A 22,011-nucleotide genomic window follows, 5' to 3' on the forward strand; every position below is an offset into this window, starting at 1 on the left:
TACTGATATTTGCATTACCCACAAAGGGATAATCGGATACAGACAAAAGTGAACAAAACTTGGGCTTTCGCAACACACAGACTGGGTTAGAATTCCAGCCCCACTACTCACTCGTATGAAGATTCAGCATCCCTGAACCTCTGCCTTTTCAGATGGAGACAGTACCACCTTCCAGTACTATTGTGAGGATTAGAAATGATGTATAAAGAAGCTGCCAGCACGGTATCTGGCACATTGTTGGCCCGTAGCCCTTGGTAAATATCTTGGTTATATTATTATTATTATTATTATTATTATTATTATTATTATTAAGTTGTTCTTCAGTATGACACTATTCACTATAAAATGTCATTTTGTGAGCATTGCATCTTTCCTGGGCCGGTCCAAAGAAGACTAGTTACTGATGAATCACAAAGGCCTCTGTTTGAAGCAGTCTTACTTTGCAAGGCTGTCTTCAGGAATGGATCCCGAGGATAGAGTTACAGGGAGGTCTCATAACATTTATTTCCCCAGACGATAAGCTTTACATGGTAGTATTTTGTATTAATATAATAGTAGAGGGCATAGAGTGCAGATCCTTTTTTCTCTTCTTGAAACCCAAAGAACATATCCATAACATAATCATAAAATAATTAATAGATTTACCCAGAAAACTGCAGGGAGTCAAAGCCAAAATCATACATATTTTTGTCCCTCAGAAAGAAACCCAGGTTTTTCTACCTCTTGACAAAGATTCTTTGCTTGACCACACTTCTGTCAGGCTCCTGAAGCTTTTCCTAGGCCCATCTGTGCAATTCTTTACAAAATTCAGTATCAGCAAAAACCCCACTAAGTCAGTTTACCAAGGATCCCCTATCCTTCATATCTGATCACTCTGGGTATATACTCAGCTTCCTCACCCTCCCACCTTCCCCGAGGGATATCTGGTCACCCAGGCCTGTCTGCAGCGAGAATCCTGTTCGGTCAGTTGAGCCAGATCCCCCCTTTCTTCCTGATGTTTCCTTGCAGTAATTTTCCACCCACTGAGTCCCACTCTGGTCCTTGGCAATAAATTCCCACTTGCCCAGGCTGTATTCAGAATTGAGCCCAGCTCTGTGACAAGGTTTCTTTTCTCCTGTTGCAACAGTCCTGAATGAAATCAGTTTTTACTGCTTGAACAGTCTCTAGCTCTGCTTTTTCTATGCCAGTCTCGTATCCCCAAGACTTGCCATAGTTCTCTGAGCCACTCAGATGTTCAATGAATTCACTAGACATGCCTAACTTCTTATGGGATTAAATGACTTATTATTACTACAAATCTTTGAGGTGGAAAGAAAGGAATAGATTCCCTGAACAAAGTAACTGCGGTTGTCCCCCCCACCCCCCCACCAAGTTCAATATTACACTTCTAGTCATATTCATCTTCCTGTCACGAAGGGTCTGCTTGTCTTCACTGAACCCCAAGTTACTCACTGTGAGGCTCTTGTTCTTTCACTTTGTTGTTAAGACTTCTCAGATTCCCTTGTGGTCCAGAACCCAATGAACCCTGGAACATTTGGCCATCCTGAGTCTGCTGTCATGTTCCAATGACAATGGAAACATTTTATATTATAATGTTAAAAAGAGAACAGCAGGGTAAGTTTGGAAAGAACAAGTTCTCAGGGAAAGTCAGGGAAATCAAATTATCCGGGAAGATTTAATTTTCACAAAAATATTGCCTTTACCCTGAGTTCTCTCTGAGGTCTGCTCTCTATAAATGAACTGAGTCTGTGGAAGAAAAGTGCAGTGGAATTTGACAACAGTAAAAGCATGTTATTTTTAAGAATTAAAAGAAGAAATCATGACTCCAATTCTTTTCATAATCATAAATACCGATTGCCCGGACCCATAAAACTTTACAATGGGAGAGACCTCAGAGATTATAAAATCGAGTCCCGTCACTTTACTGATGATGAAACTAAAGCCTGAAGGTGTTACTGGACTTTCTCATAGTGACACAGATTCTTGGCACCAAGCTGAAGATGAAAACCCAGGACGCCTCATCTGCAGGCCAGGATCTTTGCATTTGCCACTTTAGGTCACTGAATTAGGGTCCTCCAGAGAAACAAAGCCAATAAGGACATATAGAGATACACAGAAAGAGGTTTAAAAATTTTTTTAACATTTATTTATTATTGAGAGACAGAGAGAGACAGAACGTGAACAGGGGAGGGGCAGAGAGAGAGAGAGAGAGAGACACAGAATCCAAAGCAGGGTCTAGGCTCTGAGCTATCAGCACAGAGCCTGATGCGAGGCTCAAACTCACAAACCGAGAGATCATGACCTGCGCTGAAGTCAGACGCTCAACCGACTGAGCCACCCAGGCGCCCCAGAAAGAGGTCTATTAGGAGGATTGACTCACATGATTATGGAGATTAAGAAGTCCCATGATCTGCTGTCTGCAAGCTGAAGCCTCAGAAAAGCTGGTGGTACTGGTTCCAGTCCAAACCTGAAGTCCTAAGAATCAGGGTAGCCAATGGCATAAGTCCCAGGCCACGTCTAAAAGCCACAAAATCAGGAGCACTGAGGTACAAAGGCAGAAGAAGATGGATGTCCCAGTTCAAGCAGAGAGCAAATTTGTCCTTCCTCCTTCCTTTCTGTTCTCTTCAGGCCCTCAGCAGATTGGATAATGCCCAGCCTCAATGATGAGGTTGATCTTCTTTACTCAGTCTACTGATTCAAATGATAATTCCTTCCAGAAACATCCTTTACAGACAGACTCAGAAATAATGTTTTATCAGCGATCTGGGCATCCCTTTGCCCAATCAAGCGGATACATAAAGTTAACTGTTATAGTTACCATAGATTTTCAACTATGTCTTGTATCTCCTCTTGTATGTCCAATAAGAACCTCAGACTTAACAGAAGGGGACTTTGTTGGTTGTGTTCATCACATTCCAGAGCCTAGACTAGTTCCACATAGACAATCTGTATTCCCTACAGATACCACAGGGAGTGAATATTAGGCCTGCTCTCAGACAGATATAGATAGATAGGTTCCTATCTATTCTAGGCCTATAGATCAAACTTCGTCCAGGTAATCTTATAGCTCGTTGCCCCCATGGTGGATTCAAGATGGCCACAAATTCCCAGGGAATACTCCAATTGAGAGGTAGGTCTAAGTCCCCTTGCTCCAGAGTCCAGATAAGCTCTGTAACTGCTTTGACCAATATAATGCGGTAGTGATGCAGTGCCTATTTCCAGGGTCAGGTTTGAGAAACCAGAAATTTCTGTTTGGTCTCTTTCTTTTCAGGTGCCCTGGGCCACCATGGTGCTGGAGAAGCCATGTGGAAGTGCTGTAGTTGAGAGATCCCACTGAGTCCTGTTTTAGGGGCTCCCTGCCAAGGCACCAGACATGTGGGTGGAGCTGTCTTGGACCCTCCAGACTAGATCATCCACCCACTGAGTACCACCCAGTGACTTTGGTTGGTGCCATATGGATTGGAATAATTGCTCAGCTGACACTGCCTAAATTCCTGATTCACAAAGCCAAGAAAGATTATAAAGTAGTTGTTGCTTTAAGCTATAAGTTTGGAGTAATTTGTTACGCAATGATAGTTAAATGAATAGGATCCAAACAAAACCCATAAACCCCTTTTCGTGCCCTTATGGAGGATCTCAGTGAAGAATATGTTCGGCTGCAAATAACAGAAAACTCTATTTAGTGGCTTAAACAGATAATAGAAGTCCAGAGGCAGGCATCCTGGAATGGTTGAACTTGTCCAGGAGGCCCTCAAGGGCTGGGCTCCTTCTGCCTTCCTGCTCTATCGGATGACTACAGTCTCTCCAGCCACTGCAGCAGTGTTCAAGACAGTGAGAAGAGGTGAGGGCAGAGCTGTGAGGGGACAAAGGCCTATGACATTGCCAGGCGAATCTGCTCCATCAGAAAGGTTTTTCTGGACGTTTCCTTCAGTGACTTTCCCGTGTATTTCATTGGCAAGATTTGGATCACGTGGGCCAACCCCAGCTGCAAAGGAGTCTGAGCAGCTAAGTATTTTAGCACAGCACATTGCCGCCCTCGTGATACCTGAAGTTAGGAAAGAAGAATGGGTATTAGACATTCTTCTAATCTCTATAATAGATACAGTGTGAGCGGATGCCACGGGGAATTCTTTCTGTCCTGGAGCCTCAAGCAGAAAAGGGGAGCTGCTTGCTGCAATAGCACCTGCATTCCCATAGAGGAATGGTTGAAAGCATCGATCTCTTCAGAAGGGTAGGTGGAGGAAGCTGATCTTACCTTGAAGCTGAACTTTCTGGGCAAGTTCACTGGTTTTTACTGTTGTTGTTTTGTTTTGTTTTTTGTTTTGTTTTGGGGGTTTTTTTGGGTTTGTTTTTGGTTTTGTTTTGGTTTCGTTTTTGCTTAAATCCATTTGTACGTTCATTGGGAAGGCTTAGGGAAGCCTGTGATTTTTAGTAGGGGAGCGACTCCCCTCCCCCATTGAGCACCCTTTGGAACTGACACTGTCTTCTCTGGCAGCCACTCTAGGGAATGATTTGAAATTTGCTCTTCACAAATATAAAAGGCCTTAATAACTAGGTCAACCCATACCAATCATTTCTGTACATCTTTGCATGACAAATGAACAAAGATGCAAATCCGCTTTCAATAGCACCCATATACACAAAAACTCATTACAAAAATGGAGGCTTGTCATGTTTGCAAGAAAATTTTTTTTTTTTTTTTTTTTAAAAACAACCTCATCTGAAATCCAAATACCTCGCAAGCACTTGAACGTGTAACATGGCCTAAATGTTAATGAAGCAATTCGGCTCACTCAGCAGGATGAGCAACAAAAGAAAGTCTTTTCAAGACACAGCTGTCAACAATTACACTTGGTGGGGTGGAGCTGGCTGATATTCAGCATCTTAAAACTCATGGAAATGTGGAGCCTATTTGACCGAAACCATTCCAGACTCCAGGGAAGACAGTAAACCCCTATTTATTTGGCAGGCCCAAGAATAGGATATTCTGGTTAGCTGGGCATCCCCACCCAGCTCAGAAATAAATGACAGATTTTTGTAAAGACCCAGAATGATACAGAAAGCTCTGAAGGATGATATAGGATCTAACCAGGCTTCTCTTGATGGGGTGATTCAGATGGCATTTCAGGGTCTGGCAAGGCCTCAATTTTACATTTCAGAATTTAAAAACATTTGAACTGATTATTTTTATAAACTGAAGTTATGGTTACTTACAGGAGAAAGCCCCCATTCTGGCTGAGGAGTGCTTCTTGGAGAATTACTCCCCGACATGTTCATGCAGGCACCTAGTGAACATGTTTGTACTGAGTGGCCCTTTGACCACAGATAATTGGGCCAGGAGCAACCCTTGACCAAAGGGAGACACTCAGATTCTCTGTCCTGGCAAGTTGAAAATCGGAATACGGGGAAAATCCCTGCAGTCTCTCCTGGTCGCCTGTAATCAAAGATAGGAGAACTTGGGATGTAGGGAGTGACTGTTTTCCGCCTTGTGCATAGAGACACAAAGAGCCAGATGGGAGAGAAAGAAGCAGCAGGAGTTAATTATGCTGAATGAAGAAAGACGAGAGGGGTGCCTGGGTAGTTCAGTTGGTTAAGCATCTGACCCTGATTTCAGCTCAGGTCGATCTCACGGTGGTTTGTGAGTTCAAGCCCCACATCAGGTGTTGACAGCAGAGTCTGCTGGATACTCTGTCTCTCTCTCTTTCCGCCTCTCCCTTGTGCGTGCTTTCTCTCTCACTCTCTCTCTAAATAATAAACAAACACGTTGAGAAAAAAGAAAAAAAGAAAGACTAGAAACCACGTAGCCCCAGAAAGAGATAGCCCAGAGTGCCAGTCTCAGTTCCTGACAGGCTACAGATCCTGGTTCTTTCCCAAGCCCCCATGAGGCCTGACTCGACTGCTTCCCCCCTAATCCTCCCCCTCTCTCCCTCCCATTTTCTGCCACATTGGCCTAAGACTTAGTATTTGTGTAATTGTGAAAAATTTCTAACCTCCGCAAAAGAAGGGGGCATGATTAAAAACAAAAACACCCATATTGCCATCGCCCAGATTGAACAATTGTCAAGATTTTGCCACATTTATTTCATTTATTTTTTTTTCTTTCCCCAAGTATTTAAAAACGGATCTCAAAAGTCACGTTATTTCACTCCCACACACGTCGGTGTGTTTCCCGAAACACACAAAAAATATGTAATTCCAACACTTCTATGCTGTAAAATCAGAAAAGGGACAGTGAAGGATGGAGTTGAGCAAAACGAGGGGGAGGAGGGGAAAGAGCAGTGGGGGAGGGGTGGGCAGAAGGGGAGGTGGAAAGGACTGGCCAAAAGCAGCGTCCTCAAGAGCTGCTGGATTGAGGATGAGGGGGAGAGTTTGGGGTTGAGCTAGCTGGGACCGGGGGAGACGCTGAGGTTCATCAAAACAGGAAGAAGAGACAAGGAGGTACTAGAAAGATGATTAAGGATTATATTTGATTACCCTTACATTCCTTCAACAGAGTCGAATAAAAACTGAATTTTTAAAACCGATTTTTTTTCATATTTAAATGTTAAAAATATGACTCTATTCTCAGTTTGAATCATGTGTCACTTGGCTCCACCGAGGTACATGAAATGTGCTAGTTTATCTTATAGAGAAAATGGAACCCATGATTCCCCCTCAATATTGCAGGCATCTTAGAGTGTTTTTCTTAAGATTCTCTCACAGTGGGCCAGGCACTGCTCTCACTCCTTCACATGAACTAATTGGTTGAAATTAACAGTAACTTTATGATTTAGGGGCTCTTAGTATCCCCATGTTATGCCTGGGAATACTACAGCTTAGAGAGGTTTAAACGTCTTGTCCAAGGTCACCGCTTGTGGGGCAGAGCCGGGTACTGAGCCCTTGCCTATCTCCTGCCGAAGCGTGGCTCTCGGCTGTTCCTCTAGACCAATAGTTAGGAGGCTGAGAACGCCCAGTCATGGGTGGGATGCCCTTGGATACGTGCAGAGCATTCCCAGTGCTGTGAGAAATGCCACATGAAATGCCGCATGAGAAATGCTGTGAGAAATACATGTGTGCTCTCTTTTCTCGGGGTCCTGCAGGGGTTTCTGGCTTTATAAATTCCTGTAAAAATGCAAAGTCTTCCTGGGAAGGCAGAGCCACTGAGGTGAACCACTGCTCATGAACGTGATGAGTTGGAAAGGAATGGCCTTGGTCTGTTTGGGCTGCTGTAACAAATTACCATACGCTGGGTGGCTTGTAAACAACAGAAAGTTATTTCTTATGACTCCGGGGGCTGAAAGCCTGACATCAGGGTGCCAACACGATTGAGTTCTGGTGACAGCCCTATTTGGGGTTGCAGACAAGCTACTTCTTGCTGTATCCACACACGGTAGAGCCGGGGCCTCTTTAATAAGAGCACTAATTCCATTCATGAGGTCTCCACTCCCAGGCCTAAGTACCTTCCACTTCCCAACTCCATCATATTGTAGGTTAGGATTTCAACATGTGAATGTTAGGGGGACACAGACATTCGGTCTACAGCAGGAATGAAGTGATTAGCATCAGGAACTCTGGATTCAGAGAAACCTGGTCTCAAGTCCTGTGTCTGCCCTTACCAGGTCTGGGCCCTTGGGCAAACTGCATAATTTCTCCAGGTCTCAATCTTCTCCCAAGTGGTAATTACAGGATTACAAAGAGTGGAGAAGGCAGAGGATGAGGGAGGAATGAAATAAGCGGTTTATAAACACTAAGAGGGGGAAATAACAGGGAAAGGCAACAAGGTCAAAACTAAGTTTCTCATGTTGGGCTGGTGACGTTGGCCTTTTGTTCTGCCTTATTTCAGAGCCTCCAGTCTAGGTCATAGTTTCTGAAGAGTGCCCTTGACATTGACGTCTAGCCCTTTGGACTAGACTTTTGTGGGTGGAAGGCACCTGCTGGCAGGTAGAGGTGTGGCCTAGTGGAATCATGCCTGGAGCTAGAACCATCTACTAACAGAACAACATCTCATTGTGAGCTATAAAGGGTGAAGGGTGCACACTGCCCTCCTCCTCATTGCTCAACATTGTAAAAACAGCCAGGCCCTCCGCACTGCACAAGAGTGACCGACGACCCAGCTGGGGCTTTTCCTGCTAGCACTGGAACCACCCGGGGCAGACTGGGATACACTGGCCATCCTACCCGCACAGCTCCAGGCTCCAGGCTCCCGGAGGCCAGGGTAGGGGAGTCTTCATGAAGTCACCTGTGTGGATGACGCCCCCTGTGTAAGTACACACCCTTCCCCTCTGGGGGATTTTTCAGGTTCAATTATTATAGACAGTTTGTACTCTCAAAGGTGAATTCCAAGTGCCTCCACAAATGAGAAAAGGCTAGAGAAATAAATAAAGTTATTTGGGCTCTATTTGGAGAAAAGGTCAATCTTTTTTGGCTCTAAAAATAAATAAGAAAATTACTTGGTCTCCATTTGAAAAATGAGGCCAGCTTTTCTCCCAAACCATTTATTCCCCCAACATTTTCACACACATGGAAAAAGCAAACTAGTACAAAAACAACCGCATACACTCCACCTAGTTTTTAACAATTGTTAGCAATAGCATATTGCCATATTTGTGTGCTCTCCCCCACCCCTAGAGCATGGCTCATGTGTTCACTTGTGTGCTCTCTCTCTCTCGCTTCTGCTAAATATCCTATAATACACAGGACAGCCCCCACAGCAAAGGATTACCTGGTCCAAAGTGTCAATAGTGTTGAGGCTGAGAAACTCCTTTATATGAATCTGTGTCCAGAGTCCAATAGAACCATTATATTTTAAGATCAGAATACTTTCTAAAGTGTACTTCTTGGGGCACCTCCGTGGCTCAGTAGGTTAAGCGTCTGACTCTTGATTTCGGCTCAGATCGCGATCTTGAGGTTCGTGGGATTGAGCCCCTCATTGGGCTCTGTGCTGACAGTGCAGAGACTGCTTGAAACTGTCTCTCTCTCTCTGTCTCTGTCTCTAAGCCCATCCCCTGCTCATATTCTATCTCTCTCCTTCTCTCAAAATAAATGTTTAATAAATAAAATGTAATTCTTCGCTACCTATTTTCATGACTCTATGACAGTCTTGCATCGCATCAAACTTTATATTGACTAAACCTTCCTCTACACAGAATGGTCTGATCGCCTTCTTCCTCATCTTACACAGTGCCATTGATTCTTTGAATGCAAATGAATACTTCTTTTGTTTTGTTAAATTCCACATTGCCGCTTTCATTTAGTGGGAAGTGTTTTCCAAGTAGGATACAAGTTGTCCTCCTAGCTTTGAATAAATTATAAATAACTAGATAAACAACTTTATGATACCTTTGTTAAAATTGTTGATAGAAAATCATTGCCCAGTACTCAGCCATCAAAAAGAATGAAATCTTGCCATTGGAAATGACGTGGATGGAGCTAGGATGTATTATGCTAAGTAAAATAAGTCAATTGGAGAAAGACAAATACCATACAATTTCACCCATATGTGGAATTTAAGAAACAAAACAGATGAACATATGGGAAGAGGGAGAAGAGAAGAAAGGGAAACTAACCACAAGAGACTCTTAATGATAGAGACAAACTGATGAAGGGATCAATTGATGTGGGTGGGAGATGGACTAGATGGGTGATGGGTACTAAAAAGGGCAATTGTTGGGATGAGCACTGGGTGTTGTATGTAGGTGATGAATCACTCAAATCTACTCCCGAAACCAATATTGTACTGTATGTTAACTAATATTTAAATAAATAGATAGATAGATAAGAAAATCATTGACCAGAAAAGAGCCAAGTTTGGGTGTTTTGTGGCACATCGAAAAATAACCATCAGCTGGACACAGAAATTAACCATTATGTCACATGTGTTATGTTCAACCAGAAATGACTTAGGAAAACTCTCATCCAAATGATCACATCTCACTGGCAATGATATCTGGTATAGACTAAATTGTACTCCCTACCCCCATTCATATGTTGAAGCCCTAACCCCCAATGTGATGATATTTGGAGATGAAGCCTGTGGGAGGTGCTAAGACCTGAATGTTCCTGTGCCCTCCCCCAAATTCATATGTTGAAGTCCTACCCCCCAAGGTAATGGTGTTAGGAGGTAGGGCCTTTGGGAGATAATTAGGTCATGAGGGCAGAGCCTTCATGAAGGGGATTTGTGCCTTTATAAACAAGGTCTGAGAGAGCTCCCTTACTCCCTCTATCGTGTGAAAACACAGTAAGTTGGCAGTCTGCAGCCCAGAAAAAGGCAGGACCGGACCTTGCTGGCACCCTGATCTTGGCCTTCCAGCCTCCAGAACCATGAGAAATAACTTTCTGCTCTTTATAAGTCACCCAGTTTGTGGTATTTTTGTGATAGCAGTGGGACCAGGTTAAGATAGGAAGTAATTAGGTTTAGATGAGCTCATGAAGGTGGGGTTCTCAAGAAGGATTAATGCCCTTGTTATTTAAGAAAAAATTTTTTTGGATTTTTTTTATTTGAGAGAGCAGGGAGAGGGGCAGAGAGGGAGAGAATCTCAAGCGGGCTCTGCACTGAGTGTATCATTCTGTTAAGAAATATACAAGACGCATCTAATTTTAAAGATGTTGAAATGTAAGAAATGTATGATTTGTAACTGAGGACTCTATGGCCCTGGGTACAAGGAGGGACTCTCCTGGTAGCTCTAGGAAGGAGAAAGAATCAAGCATTTCCAGATCATGGTACTGGTCCTAAAACTGAAAGTCCCTGTCTTACTCTGGGTTCCTTTCCCAAGGTTCACATTAAGAGAGCAGCTCTTTCCTCAGTGGTGCCAAACGGAGCAGAGATCCCTTTGCTATCCCCATCTGCTGGGGAAAAGATTGTTGCTCAGCAATGAAAGTACTGCCCAATGAGGTTTCAACAAACATAACAAAGATGTTATGAGATTTGTCTGTGTCTGACCAGTGAATTTCATGAAATAGGGCCCTTCTCATTGCCGGCTTAAAGCCAAAGTGTTCCCTTACAGATAGACTACAAAAGAACAGGTCTGCAAATCCAAGAGACGAGATGATTCATAATGAATGGGAACCAGCACAGGACTCAAATATATTGCACACTTTCCAGGACAAGTCCACACCAGAACGGAGGGCTGAATATTCTCCCCCAGATCCCATTAGGCAGGCACGCACACTAAAATCCAGCATCCAGATTAACTGAACATCAGAAGCTTTCTGTCCTGTGGGGGTTGCACATCCCGGCAGTGGATTCACTCTGGTGGTATTGGGGAAGCAGTGAGGTTTTTCTGACACCTAGTTAAAAATCCACTCGGGATTCTGAGGCCCTGAGGTGCTAAGGGAGGCTGTGGGCTTGCCGGAGAACTGCTCTATTCTCAGTCTCCCTGCAGAGGCCCTATGCAGCTGGGATCCCAGCAGGAAACCCTCCAGTGGAAGCAGTGGGGTGCTGGGCTCCCGGGGCTGGGAGCCGGTGACCTTTGAGCATTTCTCCTTTCAGAGTCTCTCACGGGAGGATCTAACTGGTGCTCTTTTACTGTGCCCAGGCTGAACCCACGGACCTTCCTTCTGCACACTCAGCCCCCCTGCCCACTCTCCCTGCAAGTGGGGGCGGTCACACTTCTCAGGCCCTCAGTTTGGGTGGAGATGCTCTCACTCAGTGCCTTCTGCTTTTCGTCTGGGAAGCATGCTGCATATCACCACTGCACCCTTTGGGGCAGCAGAAATGAGCATCAGTGATCCCTGTACACCAAGCCAGGCATCTTGGTAACTAGCCAGAGTGACCTTGTCACCCACAACATTTACAGCTACGGAAAACCAGAAAACCGTGGGCAGGCGGCTCCACTGACTTCCTGTGCTTCCAGAACTCTGGCGCACCCCGCTGGGCCTCACAGCTTTGCCCCCACACATGGCTCTGCTGGGAAGCTGCCTATGCAAGGAGAGGGACACTCTGCAGTGGCCTTTTTCTTGGCCATCGCCACTGGAGGGCTTTGCATTTTTAATTTCAATATTGTCATCTTGCCAAACAAGCAAAAAAAACACACACACACCCACACACACACAAAAACCCTTATACGCGGGGCGCCTGGGTGGCTTGGTCAGTTAAGCGTCTGACTTTGGCTCAAGTCATGATCTCACGGTCCGTGAGTTCGAGCCCCGCGTCGGGCTCTGTGCTGACAGCTCAGAGCCTGGAGCCTGTTTCGGATTCTGTGTCTCCCTCTCTCTCTGCCCCTCCCCTGTTCATGCTCTGTCTCTCTCTGTCTCAAAAATAAATAAATGTTAAAAAAAAAAAAAAGATACGAAAAAAAACCCCCTTATACCCAAATGTACCTTTTTGCAGCATGACCACCCCAAAAAACCAATCCAGGAGGGCACAGGAAGTGAGCACCACCAAGTAATAATAGCACCTGGATGTTCTGCAGCAGTCCCAGCAGCACCTTCCCGTGGGAGCCATTTAGGAAATTTGTGGGGGAGCTTGGGATTGCACCATGACTTGGAAAGGGGGCTCCTGGCTTTTAGGAGATGGGCTCCCATCTCCACCAAGAATTTTTCTGCATCCTGGATAACTTGTAGATGTCCCACCGGACAGCTGTGTAAATGAGAAAGCTGTTTACAGTTATGGGTGTATAAAACACAACTTGAATTACAAGGTGCCTTTTGTGAGGTTTTAATATATACTGACATTTTGGGAAATGCAGCTAGCATACAAACGGACAGAAGATTGTACTTTGTTTCATACAAAATTTTACCAGGGATTTTTCACTAGTTTGGAAAATTTTGGCCAGTCTGCATTTGCACCCGTGACATTCTCTATGGTTCTATACACAGGTGCAAACATCTGGCTCTCTCATATGTCTTCTTGTGTGATTAGGACTGGGCACTCACTTGTTGAAATACATACATTATTCTCCTTTTACTTCTTATAGTATAGTTCAGACATTATGTTGAACTTCTGATATGAGGTATATAAGCAGACTATGTTATCTCTGAATTTTATTTCAAGATGGAAAAGGGGATATTACTTCCAGGGTGGTGTAACAGATTTCCACAGATGTAGTGGTTTAAAACATCTAACAGGGTGGTAGTTTGAGAGAACGTAATATTTCACTTTCTTGTAAAGATCGGATCCACCTGAGATAATCTTTTTTATTAACTCACAATCAATTGATTAGTCATCTAATTATGGGAGGGACATCCATCCCATAATATTTAGTGGTCCTGCCCACACCCTGTGGGAGGGGATTAAAGGGGTGTGTACCTAGCAGGGTTGGGGAGACTCTCTTAGATTTCTGCCTGCCACTGGCTGTAAACAATTATCTGTTGTAAGAAGGGGGCATTGGGTCTCATAGAACTGAGGAACATCGCATACCATGAAACGGAGTTTTCCACATACTTTTATCTTATTTAAGCCTCAAAATCACCTATGGATGTAGATATAATTTTTCTGGCGACTCTCCCCATAGCCACTGTGAATTACCACCTGGGCTGACTTAAAAAATGCATAGGGCACTAGTGCAGCAGGATTGAGAAAGAAAGAAAAGGAAAATTTAAGCTTCAATAAACTTACGTGGAATTTGCAAAGTCTTAAAGTTTAGGAGAAATAAATAAAGCTATTATAATGCTAGTATGCCTAAAAGGTTTTTTTTGTTTTAGTATTTTGGAACTTTTAATTAAAAAATTTTTTTAATGTTTGTTTACTTTTGACAGAGAGAGAGAGAGAGAGAGAGCGAGCATGAGAGAGGGAGGGGCAGAGAGAGAAGGAGACATAGAATCCGAAGCAGGCTCCAGGCTCCAAGTTGTCAGCAATGAGCCTGACGCAGGGCTCGAACTCGCAAACCACGAGATCATGACCTGAGCCCAAGTCAGACGCTCAACTGACTGAGCCACCCAGGCACCCCACCAGGCACTGTTTTAGAGAACTTGACAGAAATTAACAAAACTAACAATGAGGCGAGTAGTACTGCGTCCATTTCACAGGTGGGAAATGGAGCAAGGGGACTCAGTATCAAAGTGACTATCAAAGTGGGAGTTGGAGCCAAGCAATCCTAGTCCAAGCCTACCCTCTCATGCACTTCACTGAGCTGCTCCCAGGTGAGAAAACCAACACTCTGCCAGGATTTGTCCAAGGTGACAAGACTTGCCCAAGGTCACTCTCTTAGTAAATGGCCCAGAAAATGCAACCTCTAGAGCCAGTGTTCATATATTTACCCTTCGGAGCTCTCTGTTTTTGGTTTTGTGCTGTTTTTATTGTGGTGAAACATATATAACATAAAATTTACCATTTGAACCTTTTTTTTAATGTTTATTTTTAAAAGAGAGAGAAAGAGAGAGCACAAACAGGGGAAGGGCAGAGAGACAGAGACACAGAATCCAAAGCAGGCTCCAGGCTCTGAGCTGTCAGCACAGAGCCCAATGTGGGGCTCGAACTCGTGAACCATGAGATCATGACCTGAGCTGAAGTCAGACACTTAACCGATTGAGCCACCCAGGCACCCCTGAGTCCCTGCTTTTAATTCTTTGGGATATATACTTAGGAGTGGAATTACTGGGCCATATGATAATTGTATGTTTAGCTTTTTGAGGAGTTGCCAAATTGTTTTCTATGGTATCCATACAATTTTACATCCCACTAGCGATGTTAAAGGGTTCTGATTTCTCCACATCCTCAGCCACAGTTGTCACTTCTCATTTATTTTGACAATAGTCATCTGAGTAGGTGTGAAATGGCATCTCAGTGTAGTTTGGATTTACATTTCCTTAAGGAGTAACGAGGTGAGCATCTTTTCAGGTGCTTATTGGACATTTGTATGGCCTATTCAAGTCCTTTTCCCATTTTGTAATGGGGTCATTTGCCTTTTTATTGCATTCTGGGAATTCTTTATATTCTCCAGAGATTGCTTGACTGATAGTTGCTAATCCTTGGTCACTCACCTGTCAGGTAGTCTTAGAGATCCAGGTGGAGACAAACATGTCTTTAATAGAAGACATGAACCTGGATGCAGAAGAGAGCAGGAGACCAGGAGGGAACCGAAAGAAAAGTCATCTACCATTCCGTACCCACCTACCCTGCTCTAACAGCGGTCACCCTGTACCATTGAGAAAAATCTTTGCATTCTGTTTCTCAGTGCTTATTGAGTGTTACCCCCAGCACAGAAGCTCTGTGAACCTGTGTGGCACAAGGATGGAGACACCCCCCCGCCCCCCATGATTCCCTGCCTTCCATCTCCAACCACAGCTGCAGCAGAGGGGCGGGGATTGGAGGAGGAAGGGGTATGTGGGTGGGAGAGGGAAGATCAGAGCATCTATGATATGGGAGGGTGCTTCCTCTCAGATGGAAGATCCAGGGGGTGAGGAGTGACACCTGAGAGAGAGAGAGAGAGACAGAGAGAGACAGAGAGAGAGGGAGAGGGAGAGAGAGGAGAGTTTATGGGAGAAGTGACAGCTGGATGGAGGTGTAAGAAGGAAAATCACGAGAGGATGGGGGGAAAGTACCAGAAAGGGGCAAGCAGGTGTAGCCAGATCAGGGGAGAAATGTTCCCAGATGAGTGCTGCAGACCTCCGTGTTTCAGTGATTCAGTGACAACACTTCTAAATTCACCCCCCCCCCCCCGCCCCGCCCCGCCCTGGTACTCCCTCACACTCCCTCTTCTCTGGCTCCTGGAAAGCTTGGCTTGTCGTGAGCAATGAACATTCCAACTTCCTTAATTGTTTATTCATCAGGTCACAGATGGGGGCTGAGAGGAGAATGCAAACACTTATTTTCACCACAAGAAGTGAGCCAGGCTGCCAGCCCCTAATTCTCAGCAGCCAGGGACACAGTGGGGACAGGGCGACAGAGAGAGAGGGCAAGTTTCCTTATATCCAAGCAACATCTGCTCTGCCGAGGGGAAGCCGCTGACAGAGGCGTGGAGCTAATGATCCCAGCTTACCTGCCGGTGTGGTATACCTAGAAGAGACTCCTGGGAATGGAGCGGGGAAGGGCAACAATCCCTTCCCAAGACCTCTTCCTTACATAGAGCTCACCAACAGCTGGAGGAGGGGACCCCAACTTCAACACAGTCTCTGGCTTCTGAGTGACCCTTTGCAAATGGCTGGCGTGCAGTCTACCACATGGCATGTATAGGCAGGCTATCCCAGTGAGCTGGAAACAAAATCTTGGCCCAAATCCTCCTGCCCGCAGCACCCTGCAGCCAAGGTGCAGCTGACCGCCATTAGTCCCCCAACAGCCTTTGCAGCGAGCAGGGCGGGGTGGAGGCATGCAGGAGCCTCTGGGCAAAGAACCCGGGTGGTGAGAAAATGTTCAGGTTTCCATAATGAAATCAGATATGCTTTAAGAAAAGAGCTCCAAAGCGATGATTAAATTGAGGGAAACAGGCATAGCTGTTTACTGATGTTCCCATTCACACAACTGTGTGGGTATGATTCTGTGACGATGGCTAATTTTGTAGCTGCCTGAACAGGTGTGCAGAATAACAGTATGGGGAAGGATATAATTTACGTGTTTACTATTGCCAGTTACTGCTCGGAGTATTTTTACAATACTGACTCAGTTTACTATACAAGTCATTACCCTGTGGGGAGACTGAGCCATCACTCAGAAGGCAGGAGGATGAGCTGACCTGGGAAGGCCCAGGATAGAGAAACGAAGTCCGGCTGCCAGAAGGAGGGGGCGGTGACCAGGCTGGTGGTGGAGCATGGTGCCCGGACGGAGGTGGCATCTGGAAGAGGCCCCATCAGCAGACAGGTGGCACAGTGGCTCTCCCCTGGCCAATCCACATGGCACCAGCTGGCCTCTGAGAAGACTACGCCAGGCCACAGGGTAGGCAAGCGATCAGAAGGAAAAGAGCTTTGTGCCTCTTCTCCACTGCCCCCCACCCCCTGTGCCTAGCATGGAATCTGGCACATAGTAGGCCTCAATATATACTTGTCCAACGAAGGAGTGAATGAATGAATGTGAAGGAGATGCTAAGGAGAATGAAGCAATGCTCCTGTCCTAAAAGGATGGGAAAACCAGCACATAATCCAGCTGGAGCCTCAGAGAGACGGAACAAGTGTGGGTGTTTGGGGGAATGTGGTGGGTACCTTCTATGACCTCTGCCTCCCATGCTTCATGTCCTTGTGTAATTTCTTCCCCTGGAGTATGGGCTGGACTTGATGAAATAGATTTAGGGTAAAAGGATGGGACATCACTCCCAAGATCAGGTTGCAAATCTAGTGGCTTCTCTCTTAGAAGCTTTTTCTCTCTCTCTCTTGCTTGCTCACTCTGAGGGGAAGATAGCTGCCATGTTGGAAAAGTGCACTATGGAAAGAGTCATATGGCAAGGAACTGGGGGAAGTCTCCAGCCAAAAGCCAGTCAGGAATTGAGGTCCTCAGTCCAATAGCCTACAAAGAACGAAATCCTCCCAACAGCCATGAAGTGAACTTAGAAACTGATCCTCCCTGAGTCAAGTCTTCAGGTGAGACCACAGTCCCCAGCCAACAGCTTGACCGCGACCTCATGAGGCATCTGCAGCCAGAGGCACCCAGCTGGGCCCCACCTGATTCCTGACACACAGTAACTATGAGGTGGTAAATGTCTGTTATTTTAAGCTGCTAAACTATGGGGTAATCTGTTACTCAGTGAGAAGCCACAAACAAATGAGAGGTACAAAGCTACAACTGACGAGTATCAGAACAAGCCCACTCACAAAGTTGGATTCATGCTGATTTACTGAAGTATTGTAACAGTGCTTCAGAAACGCAGAATTCTTGACCTATGGATGAGAAAGGACTATGCATGAGGATAGGAAGCATAGGTTATCCCAACATGAGAAGCTTAATATCCAAATGAGTGCCATTCCTTTCAAAATAGTCTGCTTGGGTGACTGTACATTTACTCTAGTGAGAGTTGTTCCAACCACATCTGGAATAACTCTTAGATATTCCACTTTGAACAGTAAAGAGGTTGGTGGCCACATCTCAAAAGTAACATATCCTTGAGGACAGGAACCCTAAAACATCTTCTTCCTGTGGCTGTGGCTAACCTCGGTGAGCTCCAAAAGAGCTTGGCCCTGGGTGCAAAGTCAGTGGAGGGCACTCTGATGCCATGGCACTCTGTGCCATGGCTCGATGATCTTCTGCTCCTCTCCCTGAGGAGCTGGCTGAGCAGGATGGGAGTGGAGAAGACTCCAAGAGTTCAATGTAAAAGAGTTTCCCACAGTGGTTTATAGTGGGGTGTTGTGAATGGGTTACCAGTGTGCCCAAGACCCCAATTTTCTTAAGCCTCCAGCTCGAGAGGCTGGGGCATCACCAGTGACATCTGTGTTGGTTGCTGTGCATGGTTGAGCTGAAGGCAGTTAAAGAGGTGTCCTCCCACCCTCGCAGCTACACCCCCCGCAGAGAGCACAGTGCCTGTCTGGATGAGGAACCCAAGAAGCAAGAATGAAGCCCCAGGGGTAGCCAATGGAGAAGGAGGAGACAAAAAGCCCCAGCTCCTGGGCGTCACGGCTCCCTAATACATGTCTTCGTATCCCTGGGATACCTCTGGCCATCTACAGCAAGGGCAAGGTGAGCCCTCTAATGACACATGTGTCCTCTGCAAATTACAGCCCTTATTTTGAAATATTTGATCTGAAAACATTCCACTGAATTCATAATCCACCAGAAATGCAACATTCCCTTTGTCAATGGAAGAAGAGGAAGAGCAGTTGCATTCTGTTTTGTCACAAGGGTCAATTTGAATGGCTGTAAAGCTGGCCTTAAAATTTTTATCACTTCTGTTGCAAACAAAGTCATTGACAGTGTCAAAATTCTGCAGAGGTTATGATTAAAAAGTCTTGAGGAATCATTGCAAGGAGCCATTTTAAGCATAAAAACCCGATTTAAAAAATTCTGGTGATGAAAGCAAACTCAAGCTTCTTGTTAAAAGTGTTAAAAGATTTTATTTGGAAGTTTCATACAAATTCAATACTTATGCAATATAAGGTGATGCCTCCAGATACCCTTAGTTTCTAGCTTCTTATACAGAGTATACAAGTTGTTGGGAAGCATTGGGACAGTATAAGCCCACTTCCTCAGGGTCCATACAAGTTCAGACCCAGCTTCAGAGGAGTGGGGGTGAGTAGAGGCTCCCCCCTGCCCCCAGGCTTCTCTTTAGCTGTGTGGGAACCAGGGAGAGGCTAAGAGAGCATTGTACAGAGACAACTAGAGCCTCTAACCTCCACTCTCATCAGAGAGCTGCAGTCCCAACACCGAGGCTAGATTCTGCTCATTCCTCCCTCCTTGTCTTGGAATAGTAGCCCATGATGGAGGTGGGGAGTCTTTATCAACTCTGAAGGTGGATTAATTTCCAGAAAAACTTTGAGTCACCCAAGACTAAATTCACTTGCATAAAACACATTTTAAGATGGCTAATAACATTTGGAGTCCCAAAGAAGCATGACATAAGTCAATTAAAAAAATTTTTTTTTTTCCTAAATGGACTCAGAGGGCAATTTCCTAAGCCAAATGCTTTGATGCCTGCAATAATCATATTGGTTCCTGTGGTTTGCAGGAAAGACATCAATTAGATATATAACGTCTAAGATGTTTAATTAAAATCATTCACACTGCTTTATAGCTATGCCTCTTAGGATATGCAAAACAAATTCTCTAAATAGAGGCTTCCAAGAGGCAACCGAAATAGTTTTACTATTGTTTCTAATGAATTTCTAACCATTGAATTTATAACTCATTAATGGCACTGATCATTTAGAGTTTTATCTTCATAAAAAAGTGGAAATGACAGCTTCAGTTAAGAATCACTGCAAAACATTGGCACTGCTATTAATTTATTTCTATTCATTTTAGGCTAAAGGTAATGTGCTCAGGAAACAGTTGCAATTCATAAGAAAAGGAATGAAGGAAAATGAGTGCAGATGTGAAAGCGTGGGGGCAGTCCCTCTTAACAAAGCAAAAATCCAAGAAGGACATGGATTTTTTTCCTAGTACTCCAGAGCAACTTTGGGATTTTTCCATCATTTTGCTCACTGCTTGTTCCATTTTTTCCCACTTGTTTTAAATATGTTTATTTATGTGCTGTTAATTGTGAAAATAATGTATGCTTCTATCAAAAAAATCAGAATAGTGCAAAGTAAGGGTTGAAAGTCCCCCAGCAATTTATTTTTTATATAGAACATGATTAATTAAAGATTTGACACCCTCCCCCTGTTTTTACTCTACAATTCTGTTTTCTCTCACCTTCTCTCTGTTCTGCTCCCCGGGGGCTCCTACTCCTCCCACTTTGGCTTTCCCTCCAGATTCCTCTTGTGGGTTCAATCCCACAAGAGCGGGGGGGGGGGGGGGGGGGGGGGGGGGGGGTGGTCTTTCTTGCTGCCGGCGGCTCTTTTAAGCCCCACTCCCTGCACCACTTGCTCCCTCTTGTGGCTGTAGGAGGTCACTACACACCATTGAGCAGCAGGTCTCTTCCAGAAGGCCTGACTGACCCTGGAAGGAAGAGCAGTTCCCCCATAGGTAGCTGAACAATTCTGCACGTTGTCAGGAGTCAGTCAAGATTCTACCTTCTAACTCTAAAGACATTCCCAGAGAGCAGTTTGCATCTCGTAATAAATGTGAGGGTTCCTCTCACCCCCTCAGGATTTCTCAGGTTCTCCCGTGTGTGAAGGTTTCCAGGAAGTATCAAAAAAGCATATCCTGAACTCTGTGTTGCTTAATTGAAATTTGCTGAGAGAACTTAAATATTCTCAAAGATATACATATATATGTACATAGGTATGTCTATATGGTGATGGATATTATATATGTACATATATGTATATATATATGGTGATGGATATGTTAATTAACTAGATGGAGACCGTCTTTTCATAATGTATACACATACCAAATCACCACGATGTACATTTAAAATATTTTACAATTTGATATGTCAATTATATATCCGTATAGCTGGGGGAAAAAGAGCAAAGTCTGCTGAAGCAGAGGGCTGAAGTTTGTGTGTGTGTGTGTGTGTGTGTGTGTGTGTGTGTTGTGTGCAAATGTAGCTGGGAGGAGAGACAAAGGGGAGTTGACAAAGGCTGCTGCATATCTTTACAGGTCTTCTGGGGGCGGGGGGGGATTCTAAAATGCATTTCCTTCACATACAGATATTCAGCAATCAGAATATGCCAGCATTGGGGACACCGAAATGAACCAGATATGTTCCTGGTACCAAGGCATTCGTTTACAGCTAATGGGAGAGACAGTTTATAGGAACTGTTGGCCTAGGAGCAAACACTGAATGTCACAGAATCAGAAGATGTGAGATTGAGCCTCTCCTCCACCACTTCGCAGCTTTGTGACCTTCAAACTAGTCACTTAACCTGAGTCTCAATTTTCTTCATCTGTGAAATGAAGACAAAAATAACCCCCCTCATTTTTCTTCACTGGGTTATTAGGAGGGTCAGCTGAACTAATATGCGAACGTGCTCTGAAAACCCCCTCCAAATGTAGGGAGATATTATTTTCAATATAATTTGAGGGGGGGGGGGCTACCAAAAGCTGTATTTCTCAAAATAACCTTCCTACAACTTGTGCCTAAGATTCTTACCCCAGGAGTCACCGTTTAAGGGACTTTCAAGGGACTGTTTGAGGGGTTTTCCTAAGTGGGCTAGGCATGGGTACCTGGAAGGCACAGAGGTAATCTGTAGCAGCCTCCCTGTCAGACTAACCCATCTGCAGATTCCATCTGCTGGCAGCCCAGTGGAAAGTCTCATGTAGAAACTGGCCTGGTGACTCACCCCGCATAGCAAGGCAGGGTTCTAGCTCCCTAGCTGCAACTCCTCAGCATTGTGTCACCCAGTGACTCCAACACCAACATCACCTGGTGTCTACCATGTCTCTCTTTCCCCAAGAGTTTCCACACACCATCCCCATTTGGGCTGGGTCATTTTTTGGGGGGGTATTGCTGCTGCTGCCATTGTGAGGTAACCCACTTAGCTCAGTTCTGATACAAGTTTGTAGCAGGGGCTGACATGCCCAGCCCATGTCTCCTTGGCACTCACCTCTAAATACCAACAGCTGTTTTT

The 22,011-nt window shown here is 44.8% G+C and overlaps 1 long non-coding RNA gene across 2 annotated transcripts; it reads left to right on the plus strand.

Moving 5' to 3' along the window:
- The first annotated feature begins 7,853 nt into the window (after positions 1-7,853).
- On the plus strand, positions 7,854-21,399 carry LOC131512013 (uncharacterized). 2 transcript variants are annotated; one of them, XR_009261874.1, is made up of 4 exons: positions 7,854-8,240; positions 18,332-18,514; positions 19,796-19,857; positions 21,099-21,399. It is a non-coding gene; the product is annotated as an uncharacterized LOC131512013 (long non-coding RNA). The 2 variants fall into 2 exon arrangements; XR_009261875.1 differs by lacking the exon at positions 18,332-18,514 and having other exon boundaries at positions 7,866-8,240.
- Positions 21,400-22,011: the final 612 nt, after the last annotated feature.

The sequence above is a fragment of the Neofelis nebulosa genome, chromosome 5 (assembly GCF_028018385.1).
Source record: "Neofelis nebulosa isolate mNeoNeb1 chromosome 5, mNeoNeb1.pri, whole genome shotgun sequence".
Classification (NCBI taxonomy): Eukaryota; Metazoa; Chordata; class Mammalia; order Carnivora; family Felidae; genus Neofelis; species Neofelis nebulosa.